We start from the raw sequence: 6,000 nt of genomic DNA, 5'->3' as shown, positions 1-6,000 counted from the left end.
TTAACAAGCACTACCCTCCCTCCAGGGCATTGGTTCAATCCCCACTGTTTCATGATATGTTTTTGCTCCACCCCCTCTCCTTGTCACACCCTGATCTTCTCCTTGTCACACTCTGATTGTCATCAGTCACTTTTCTCTCCACCCTCTCTATGTCACATCCTGTTTCCACCCTACTTGGCAAGTATATATAAAGACAGCATTGTGAGTTTTAGGGTACTTGAGTTTAGCTTAGCTCGTCTTAGATTGTGCTGCGTCCTGTATGAATAAAGAGATACTGCCTACAGCTCAACCATGAGTCCCTGGTCGTCTGTTACCCGCCCGTGAAGCCAGCCCAGCGAAAACAACATAACCCGTCAAAAACAACACCTGCAGACCTGCTTCACCGCCTGTGAAGCGACTCCCCTGCAGATGGGGAGCTGGGGGCTCGAACCGGGATCCTTATGCCGGTCCTTGCGCTTTGCGCCACGTGCGCTACCGCCTGAGTCCCAGAGTCTAGTTTATTATAAAGGACCAGCTCAGAGAAGTTGCAGTCCCTGGAAGCCGAGGGGAAAAGGAAGGGAGGAACCCGCACTCCACCCAAAGGGAGAAGTAGCCGGGTGTGGGGGGGCTTCACAGAGGCAGAGGGGAGTGGGGAGTGTGGGGGATGAAGCCACATGGCTCGGCCCGCCTGGTTTTGAGGGGAGTTGGAGTGCAGGTGCCAGGCCCAGGGAAGCAAGTGAAGGGACTCGGGGCCGGCCGGGAGCCAGGGCGCAGTCAGCAGCCCTGGAGGCAGATCCAGTTACCTGCTGTCACTCAGGACCAGCTCCACTCAGGATCCCAGCGTCCCACAGAGCAGATGCTCCCAGGCCACATGCCGGGAGTTTCTGTTACTTGCCAGGCTCCTAGCAACAGTCTCTAAGTCTTAAAAGTTCCCACAGTTTAGTTTTCTCTTGCTGGTTGCTCAATGTGAGAGAGGCAGGCAAGACTTATTTGATACCATTTTTTATGATCTTTATTTATTAATTGGATAGAGACAGCCAGAAATGGAGAGGGACGGGGGGGTAAAGAGGGAGAGACAGCTACAGCCCTGCTTCACCGCTCACAAAGCTGTCCTCCTGCAGGTGGGGACTGGAGGCTTGAACCCGGGTCCTTACACACTGTAACATGTGCACTCAACTGGGTGAGCCACTACCCAGCTCCCAAGAAGATCTTTATAACTTAAGCTCTGTTTTTACATTGCTTTGAGCGTTTCATGGACTAGCAGACAGGATCAGAAATATTACTGGCTCTCGCTCTCTCTTGTTCCCACAGGGGCTCCTCCCCTCCAGGTGGGTGTTATTTACACAGAAAGAGTAAAACAGAGAAGGAGGGAGAAGTGGAAAGACACCTTCCCCCAGTGATGGACTTGAATCTAGGGTTAGCAAAGCCGCTATCATCTCTTTATGGCGCGCCAGTCTCAAGCAGCGAGTACATTTTTTTTTTTTTATTGTTGTTTTAAACCAGAGCACTGCTCAGCTCTGGCTTATGGGGGTGCTAGAACCCTAGATGCCTCTGGCCGGAAAGCCTTTTGCAGAACCATTATGTTGTCTCTGGCCAGCCCCTTGGCTACATAAATCTAATTACATTTAAAAAAATTAAAATTTCTGGGAGTCGGGCTGTAGCGCAGCGGGTTAAGCGCAGGTGGCGCAAAGCGCAAGGACTGGCATAAGGATCCCGGTTCGAACCCCGGCTCCCCACCTGCAGGGGAGTCGCTTCACAGGTGGTGAAGCAGGTCTGCAGGTGTCTGTCTTTCTCTCCCCCTCTCTGTCTTCCCCTCCACTCTCCATTTCTCTCTGTCCTATCCAACAACGACAACAACAATAACTACAACAATAAAACAACAAGGGCAACAAAAGGGAATAAATAAATAAAAATAAATATTAAAAAAAAATTAAAAATTCTAGCAGCCAGACAGTGGTGCACCTGGTTGAACGCACACATCACAGTGCACAAGGACCCAGGTTCAAGTCCCTGGTCCCCACCTGCAGGAGGGAAGCTTCACAAGTGGTGAAGCAGGGCTGCAGGTCTCTCTCTGTCTCTCTCCTTCTCTATCTCCCCTCCCCTCTCAATTTCTCTCTGTCTCTATCCAGTAATAAATAAATAAAAGATATAAAATTCAAAAAAGAACATTGAAGTTTCTGTACCTCTGTTGCCCTAGCCACATTATAATTGCTCAGTAGCTCTGCGAGAGTCTCGTAAACCCTGGGGATGAGAAATTCACCTCACCCTTCAGAGTTCTCTGGGACCCTGTGTGTGTGTGTGTGTGTGTGTATGCACGTGTGTGTGTGCGTTTCTCTGTGTTTTCCTGGGGTCCAGAATCAGTGCTCAGTAGGTGTTTAATAACCAGATGTGGAAAGACTGAATTGATGATGAATTTCCATTCAGAAAGGAAGGTCATTTGGAGAGTGAGTTACTTGCATGGTGGTCCAGAAAACGCATGGCAGCTAGGATCCCAATCCCACCCTTCCGCCCCCAAGCAAAGGCTTCAGGCAGCCCCCCAAGCCCCTTATTTTGCCACCAGCTCCTGGCAGGAGAAAGACATCTGCTGTATCTTAGCAACTTCCTGCCAGCAGATTAGAACACCACTGCACAACACAGCCTGCATCCCCACCCCCCGCCGCAGATAGGTGGGTAGACAATGTGGAAATGCAGAAAAGCTGAGAGTGAGTGGCTCTGGCTGCAGTCAGACAGCATTTCAGTCTGGCTGGCTGGGTGTGTCTCCTCCCAGTCGGTTCTCATTCCAGAAGTCGAGGTTTTCCACAGGGCTGAGCCATTGGCTTTTGAAAACAGATTTTCCAAGTTTCCCCGGGGACAGGGGACAGAGACTTTCTGCCTCCAGCCTCATCCTGAAGCCTCTGGGCCCATTTCTCCTCCTCCTCCACCTCTTCCTCCACCTCTTCTACCGTTTTTTCTTCTCCTCTTTCTCCTCCTCACCCTCCCTTCTTCTCCTCCTCCTTCTTCTTCCTCTTCCTCTTCTTCTCCTCCTCCTCCCCCTCCTTCCTCTTATTTCAGTCAAGCCATTTTTTAGATTTGCAATGAACAGTTTACAAGATTGTAAAGATAGTCCCACACCCACCACCAAATTTCTGTCCCGGCCCCCAATGAAAACCACCATTGTTCTTGATATCTTAGAGACAATCTGTTTACTTCTGGGTTATGTATTTATTGATTTTTAAATTTATTATTAGATAGAGACAGAGAGAAATTGAGAGGGGAGGGGGAGATAGAGAGACAGACACCTGTAGCTCTGCCTCACCACTCATGAAGCTTCCCCCCTGTAGGTGGGGACCAGGGACTTGAACCTGAGTCCTTGGGCACTGTAATGTGTGTGCTTAACCAGGTGTACCACCACCACCTGGCTTCTCCCACCCTTATTCTTTTTTTTTTATTATTATTGACTTAATAATGATTGACAATTTCACACAATCCCATCCACCAGAGTTCCGTGTCCCATCCCCTCCATTGGAAGCTTCCCTGTTCTTTATCCCTCTGGGAGTGTGAACCAAAGATCTTTATGGGGAGCAGAAGGTGGGAGTTCCGGCTTCTGTCATTGCTTCTCCGCTGGACATGGGTGTTGGCAGGTGGATCCACACCCCTAGCCTGTGTCTGTCTGTCCCTAGTGGGGCAGGGGTCTGGGGAGGGGGGGTTCCAGGACACACTGGTGAGGGTGTCTGCCCAGGGTAGTCAGGCTGGCGTCATGGCAGCACCTGCAGCTTGGCGGCCTGGCTTGGCGGGTTTCTGGAATGACCCTGGTCTGCTTTTGTTGTGTCCTCAGGCGAGCCTCCTTGTATTGCTCGTATCCTGAACGTAGTGCCTGGTTCACCGTCTGCTCAGCAGAAGCCTCATGACCACACGACCTGGGGCTGATCGATATTCAGATGCTGTTGATTTCCTCTCCAGATTTCTCTCTATTCACATATTTCCCATAAAATTGTCATTAAACACACTTCAAAACATGACTTTTATTTTTGCCAAGTTTAAGCGAGAATGGCATCGCTTAGCTGAATCTGTCATATTTGCTGCAACTATTTTTCTCAGTTTCTTGATTGCCTTCTCTTTGTGTTGATAGTAGCCTGAAACTCTGTGTGGTGGGATCCAGAAGTCTTTCTTTCATCTCCATGCCTTACACACACACACACACACACACACACTCACACACACACACTCACACACAGACTCACACACACACTCACACACACACACTCACATACACACTCACACACACTCACACACACACTCACACACACACTCACACACACTCACACACACACACACACACACACACACACACATCTTGTCACGGGATGAAGGGTGAGAGGATGCTGAGTAGCATGAAGAGGCGTCTCTGGCCACACCTGAGCTCAGGGACACAGGGCCAAGAGCACCAGCCTGCATTCAGCGACATCGTGTGTGGGCTCAGGTTAGAGTGACACAGGAATGCCACTTGTTTACTCACTGGATGGAGACAGAGAAGCTGGACAGAATGGGGGAGAGAGAGAGGGAGAGAGGGTGGGAGGGAGAGAGAGAGAGAGGGAGAGAGAGAGAGACCTGAAGGCCTGCTTCACAATTGTGGAGCACCCCCCCACATGTGGGGCCTGGGGGCTCGAACCCAGTAACTTGTGCATGGTAATGTGTGCACCACTACCCAGTCCAATAATATAGATTCTTTCTGTGTCTATATACCTGTAGCCCTCTCTCTCTCTCTCTCTCTGAGAGAGAGAGAGAGAGAGAGAGAGAGGGACTTAAGTACTATCTTGATATCATAAAACCAAACCTCTGAATTATCCCCTGAGGCCAGGTCCCCAGAAGTGGAGTTCCAGGTGTTGACACCTTCATGTCTGCAGACACCCAACCTTCAGAACAATGTGAACTCACTCTTGTGGGGATCAACATCATTCATCTTTAGCGTCAAAAACAGTGAATTGTAATATATTATTTAATTTAATATGATTGAATCTGAGATTAATTCAGACAGAAGAAGCATCATTTCAGAGTGTCCCTTACTGGGTCTGAGTCTGTCTGCCATGCTGCGTGGCTGTCAGCATTCTGACTCTCCTCCCTGCAAAGGAGCGCACACTCTAGCAGTCATTCCCACCCATTCCTCCTCCTCCTCCTCGTGCCTCATAGGACCTAGGCCAGAGGCCTGCTCAGCCGTGACTGAGGGTGGTGCTGGGAACTAGCCTGGGGCCTCAGAGCTGATTCACAGCACAGTGGGAGAGTCTTCTGCAGAACATTTATACTAGCTCCAGTCATTACTTATTATTATTATTATTATTTTCCCCAGAGCCCTGCTGAGCTCTGGCTGAGGGTGGTGCTGGGGATGGAACCTGGGGCCTCGGAGCCTCAGGCAGGAAAGTCTTTTGCACAACCATGATGTTATCTCCCCAGCCCACTGTCGTAGCTCCTGACCTACTTTCTGACTCTGGGAATTTGCCTCTTCTAGACACGGGATACAAAGGAAAGCTTCTAGCACGCGGCTTTTCCTGTCTGACGCCACTCGGTGAGCATGTTTTCAAGAGTCCTCCATGTTGCAGCTATACCGCCACTTCCCTTCTCTTTAATATTTTTATGGCTGACTAGTGGCCCCCTGTAGAGGGAGACTGTATCCTGTTTATCTGTTTGCTATCTGATGGACCTCTGGAGGTTTCTACTTTTTCCCCCGTCATGAAGAATCCTGCTAAGAACATCTTTTTTTAGAACATCTGTTTTTAAGATGATCTAAAGAGAGAGGAGACCTTTTCCTGAGAGGAACAGAGCCGCGAGATGGTAAAAGAATCTGTGGAGGAGGGCTGGCCTGAGGCCAATCATGGTGAGAGAGAAGTGAAGGCGGTGGGAGTGGAGGTGTCTTTTGGGACAGGAGGGGCTCCCGGCTGATCCCACAGAGCACGAAAATAGAATCTGTGTAAGCTGCTTGTTATCAAGGACAGCCCAGACTCCATGCGAGGAAAAGCAGGCTACCAAAAGGCTAGAATATTTATTTTG

Source organism: Erinaceus europaeus, chromosome 10 (assembly GCF_950295315.1).
Source record: "Erinaceus europaeus chromosome 10, mEriEur2.1, whole genome shotgun sequence".
NCBI classification, from domain to species: Eukaryota; Metazoa; Chordata; class Mammalia; order Eulipotyphla; family Erinaceidae; genus Erinaceus; species Erinaceus europaeus.
This window is presented reverse-complemented; position numbering follows the sequence as displayed.